This window comes from Mustela lutreola, chromosome 3, assembly GCF_030435805.1.
Source record: "Mustela lutreola isolate mMusLut2 chromosome 3, mMusLut2.pri, whole genome shotgun sequence".
NCBI classification, from domain to species: Eukaryota; Metazoa; Chordata; class Mammalia; order Carnivora; family Mustelidae; genus Mustela; species Mustela lutreola.
In genome coordinates this window covers 155,353,065-155,358,856 of record NC_081292.1, presented here as the reverse complement: position 1 = coordinate 155,358,856, position 5,792 = coordinate 155,353,065, and the positions used below count along the sequence as shown (strand labels likewise).

Sequence of the window (5,792 nt, the reverse complement as noted above, 5' to 3'; positions counted from 1 at the left end):
TAGGTTAAGCATCTGCTTAGGCTCAGGTCGTGATCACAGGATCCTGGGCTCAAGTTCCACATTGGGCTCCCTGCTCAGTGGGGCATGTGCTTCTCCCTCTACCCTTCCCTGCTGCTCGTGATCTCTCTCATACTCTCTCTTTCTTAAATAAATAAATAAAATCTTAAAAAAAAAATTAACCAACTCTTGCCCTGGCTGAGGGATTGAAAGGGACAGAGAAAAATATGCTTTCATGCAGGGATGTTTGCTGTGACTTACATCAATAACCTCACATGTGTGAACAGTTGATCTGGTATGGAATGATACAGAGAAATGGAAAAGGAAGAAGTGAAATGTGGAAGAGAGAAAAACAGCTTGTCTGCTGCCTGCCTTTTTCTTCAAAGTCTTCTAATACTCGGCAGCTTTGTTGCGTCTCGGAGAACTGTTATACACATCATCGACCAAGTGACAGGTCTTTATTTTAATTCATCGCAGAAGCCTTGCTGCCCAAATGATGCCTGACAGAAAGCTCTCTTGTTGGCAAGGGCCTTTTCTCAAGCCAAGGAAAACCGCAGAATTCCTTAGTTTTCCCCTTGGGCCCTTAGAGCAAGTCCAGTTTTCTTTAACTCTATAAACTCCTGTGGCTTCTAGTCACTTAGCGATGGCTGTGTTTCAGGAAGAAGACTCTGGTTTCTCAAACAATGAGAGCCTGGATTCTGGAGTCAGACCACCTGGGTTCAAATCACTGCTTGTCCACTTACTCACATTGTAGGATCTAGGACAAGTTGCCTGTTTCCTGAAACACAGTTAAGTATATGATAATCAGGGGCTCCTGGGTGGCACAGTCCGTTGAGTGGCTGACTCTTGGGTTTGGCTCAGGTCATGATCTCAGGGTTTTGGGATAGAGCCCCGCATCGGGCTCAGCACTTAGCCCCCCCACCCACCCACTTGCTCTCTCTCTCTCTCTCTTTCCCTAAAATAAACAACTCTTTTAAAAAAAAATATGATAATAGTGTTTCTTCATGGAGCTGGGGCAGGTATTAAGTGAATACATGTATATGTTTATGGTAAGAGAGAGTTTCGGACATATAGGAAGCCTTATATACTTCATTTACATTATTATCGTTATGCAGACAAAAACCTCATTTTTCTCTATGAATCTCCCTGAATCTTTGTCATTGTAAGTACATTTTCTTTTTTCTATTTGGCCCTCTTTTTTTTTCTTTGTCATTACATCTCATGGTAATTATTTGTGGACCAAATGTTGGTTCACTGGCTTAAGTCAGTTTGATGGTACACCGTTGTCAGTGTCTTGGTGGGGCCTCTGCCAATTTGCATCCAGAGTCTGGGGCATCTCGCCCTCCATAGGGTCACTGGACAGTGAGGTCCATGAAAGTCAGTGTCTGACCAAATTCCACACCCAAACACTGGCAAACAAACACAAGAGTCCTTGTTAGCTCCCTGAACTCAAGGCTCCCAACCAGAACCTTGTACTGAAATATATGCCTGAACCATGCCACGTTCTCTTAAAGCAGGACCTGGCCACACTTCTCACTGACTCAGGTGACAGAATCCTGCGTGAAGTAGCAGGCACAGGACTAAATGAACACCCAAACTGACAGCCCTGTTCAGGACTCAGCCCAAACTTAACGCCCCTTTCCTTTAAAGGTGAGATTCCTGCTCTCTACACTGCACCGCAAAAACCACGCATCTCACTAATAAAAAGTTCTTTCTAGCGTCTCTTATGCTAAAGAATAAATCCTCTAGTGTAGATTCAGAAATGAATTGTTCAACGAGCTGTAATAGCCCCAGATCCCAAGGCCAAGTTCTGATTAGAGCCCATCAGTGCTCACAAACCACCCCCTGGAGTTTGTATTCCCCATTAGAGCACTTTAAAGTAGTCATTAACAACTCCTAGGGTGAATATTAAAATTAACTTTTAAAGCACTCACATATATCTTGCTGTCTAAACTGAAGTATTTAAATTATGACAATAATCGCCCAATGCCTGTGAAACCTTCAGACTGTAACTTGATATTTTTTAAGTGACAGTCTACCTATTAAGTCTGATTTTTTTTAAGACATTCGTAGATTCTTCATTAAAGGCAAATAATTAAAATAACACCAGCTGATGAAATACTCTCTTTGCAAGAAATCTTCACAGCTCTTGACTTTTTAATTGCTGAAAAATGTGTTTTCAGACACGTGGGTGGGTTGTAAGTGATTCTACATGTGACTCAGGTTCTTTAGAGCTGATCGTAACCAGAGCTCTTCAATACCAGGATTCTCAGTGGGAAACGGTCCCCAAGGAAATAGATTTTTGATGAAGCTTAAATATCAATATATTGACACAGAAGGTCTTTTAAGCTCTTACTGTCTGTAGAAAACAACTTTCGTAAAAAGCTATGCAGCCAAAACAGTAGAACAGAGTTCAATGCCCTGTTTATTTAGGACACACCTTACTCCCTTGCTTTTGAAATTGAGCTAAAAGTGGGTCACAGTAGGCAAAATATTAAAAGAAAATATAGATATTTATTTTTAGTGTCCTTGATGGTACATAAGTTTGGCTCTAGTTAATTGCACAGAGGGCAGCAGGGGGCATAGCTTTTCTGCAGGATAAGAGAGAGAAGGCAGAAGGCAGGAAAGATTAAGAAGGGCAATTGCCAAGGACAGGGTTTGTCTAGTGCGCAGTGGGTGGTATGAGGCACCTGGCTGGCTCAGTCCCTAGAGCTTACGGTTCTTGATCTTGGGGTTGTGAGTTCCAGCCCCACGTTGGGTGTAGAGATTACTTAAAAATAAATAAATAAAAAAATAAAGTAGTTGGTGTATCGGTAAAAACCCAAACCCAAGTTTTTTTGGTTTTATTTCTTGTTATTGTGTTGTCAGGGGGAATGAAGGGACTCTATGCTTATGGAGGCACAACGATTCACTAGGACGTAAGCACGAAGCTGTTTAACCGCTCCCAGCCTCCTCTAGTGGAATCCCTGGGCCGTGGGCTCCTTTCATACCTGACTGACATTCCCTCCCGATTCTGGAACTCCCCAGTCCTATTTCTAATGTTCGGTTCTCCTTATTTCTCCACTTCCATCTCAAGAACAAAACAACACAAAAGTTAAACGTCTATCTAGAGGGAGTGGGGGTGGGGGTGGGAGATGTGTCTGCCTTCACCCACCCATCTTCTTCTTCTGTCCTAGAGATGACCACCCGAGGTTTGGGGGATGGAATGAGAGGCGGGATCTCTTCACTTGCTCCTTGAGGCAGGAGGGCAGGGGGTGCTAGGGCCAAGGTTGCTGCTGCCTTTTTTTTTTTTTTTTAAATATTTTATTTATTTATTTGACAGAGATCACAAAGTAGTCAGAGAAGCAGGCAGAGAGAGAGAGAGAGAAGCAGGCTCCCTGCTGAGCAGAGAGCCCAATGTGGGGCTCGATCCCAGGACTCTGGATCATGACCTGAGCCGAAGGCAGAGGCTTTAACCCACTGAGCCACCCCATGCTGCTGCTTTTCTAATGCTAACAGATTTTCTTCCCCAGCATAGCTGCCCGCCTCACCCTCCCTGGGAGCACATGTCCTACCACATAGTCTCTTGAAGACATGGGGTCTGCCTCAAGCTCAGCCACTTTTTCTTTCTCTCAGCTCAGGCCTCCCCTTACCCAAGTGGCCCTCTTCTACAACATTTCTCTTGGATGTGGTACTGGCAAGGTGGCCGGGCTCAGTGACTGGGTCTATTCCACTTAGAGGAAATTCTATCTTTGCTGTGCAAAAGGCGGAAATGCAGTCTGGAGCCTCATGAAGAGTGAAGTAGAGCGCTTTGTAGGAAACAAGTGGAACAATAGAAAACCATCTGTCATTAACTCAAAGGAATGCATCATTCCTAGAAGTAATGCAATTCCAGGCTGAGGCGGGGAGTGGAGAGAGCAAACTCCCAACCCATCTCCTAATTCCAGGCAGTAACTTAATGCCCAGTACACAGACAGAGAACACATCAGATGCTCTAATTGGTGAAAGCAGATACTGCATTTGATTTTAGCTACTAGGCAGAGAAGAGATAATGGTTCTACTTAAGCCACACCTTTCCCTTTCACCCTTGAGGTGGAAGCTACTACTTCCAGAGCTCCCCATACCGCTCCAGTGCTCTGAATCTTGCCCTGATATGAATTGTTAAAATGCTCCTGAAGAAAAATATTTCCTACTGGAAATGATCAGTTGTTGTGTGTGTGGTTTTTTTTTTTAAGATTTTATTTCTTTATCTGAGAGAGAGAGAGCACATACAAGCAGTGGGGAGGGGCAGAGGCAGAGGAAGAAGGAGACTCCCCGCTGATCAGGAAGCCCGATGCGGGCCTCCATCCCAGGGCCCCAGGGTCATGACCTGAGCCAAAGGCAGAAGCTTAACCAACTGAGCCACCCAGGCGCCATGGAGATGATTAGTTTTGATGTCTCCTTCGTGGGGCCTTATTCAGACCCCTCCTTCCTATACTAACTCATTAAACTTAATTGTTTGGCTCCATCCCCCAGCTCCCATATTTTCTGCACCTCTTTGAGAGGCAGGGACAACTCTGGGTCTCAAGGGAATAGACTATTTTTTTTTTTAATTTTATTTATTTATTTGAGACAGATGGAGTGAGAGAGAGAAGAGAGAGCGAGCCTTCATGCGTATTAGCGGGGGCAACAGCAGAGGGAGAGGGAGAAGCAGATCCCCACTGAGCAGGAGCCCGAAGCGCGGCTCAATCCCAGGACCCTGGGACCATGACCTGAGCCAAAGGCAGACACTTCATGACTGAGCCACCCAGGCACCCCTAGACTATTTTTTAAAAAAATTTTTATTATGGGAAATTTCCAAATTATAGTAATAAAGTTCTACAATGGTTCCATAAAGTGAGATCCTAATAAGGTGTATCTGTTTCATTTGATTGAAACATTTCTTACAGGAGGCAGACTACCTAAGGTTATGCTATGGTAGCAGGCAGCTCCAAAATCAAAGCAGTTTATAGCAACTTAGGGTTATTTCCTGCTCACGTGAATCTCCGTTGTGAATCAGCTTCACGTACCCTTCACTCCTGGCCACGGGCTGAAGAAACAGTCCCTGTTTGGGATACACCCACTTCCTGGCAGATGGAATGAGAAATGGTTAACACACAATGACTTTTAAAATTTCTTTTTTTTTTAAGCTCTTATTTATTAATTTGACAGAGAGACAGTGAGAGAGGGAACACAAGCCAGCAGAGATGGAGAGGAAGAAGGAGGCTTCCTGCTGAGCAGGGAGCCTGATGTGGGGCTCGATCTTAGGACCCTGGGATCTGACCTGAGCCGCAGACAGATGCTCAACGACTGAGCCACCCAGGTGCTTGACTTTTAAAATTTCTGCTCAGAAGTAGCAAATATCACATCTGCTCACATTTCATTGATCAAAGAAAATCATGTGGCCAAAGTTGAGGTCATGTGAAAAAAAGAAGCATAATTCTCCCAAAAAGGAGGGCCGCATGTATTGAGAATAATGCAATCTGTCATACCTTCTTAGTTTCTTTCAATATTAGGTTTCTCTCCTCATCTCCCCCCCACCCGACAATCTACCAGTTGAAGAACTGGGGTAATTTGCGCTGTAGAATTTCCTATATTCTGGATTTTGCTAATTGCATCTCTGTGGTGTACTTGTTTAACACATTCCCCTGTCCTTCTCTTTCTTCTAAATCTGTCATTAAACATATAGGCATGTTCAAATTCAGGTTCAAATTTTTGGCAAGGATACTTCCTAGGCGGTTATGTATGTCGTTAGTTGTCTCTTGCTGTGTAACAAATCATCCCCAAATGTGGTGGCT

At 44.0% G+C, this 5,792-nt stretch overlaps 1 non-coding gene across 1 annotated transcript; it reads right to left on the bottom strand.

The window, feature by feature from the left end:
* Positions 1 to 3,834: 3,834 nt before the first annotated feature.
* LOC131828231 (U2 spliceosomal RNA) lies at positions 3,835 to 4,026 on the bottom strand. Its single transcript, XR_009352298.1, has one exon. It is a non-coding gene; the product is annotated as a U2 spliceosomal RNA (small nuclear RNA).
* Positions 4,027 to 5,792: the final 1,766 nt, after the last annotated feature.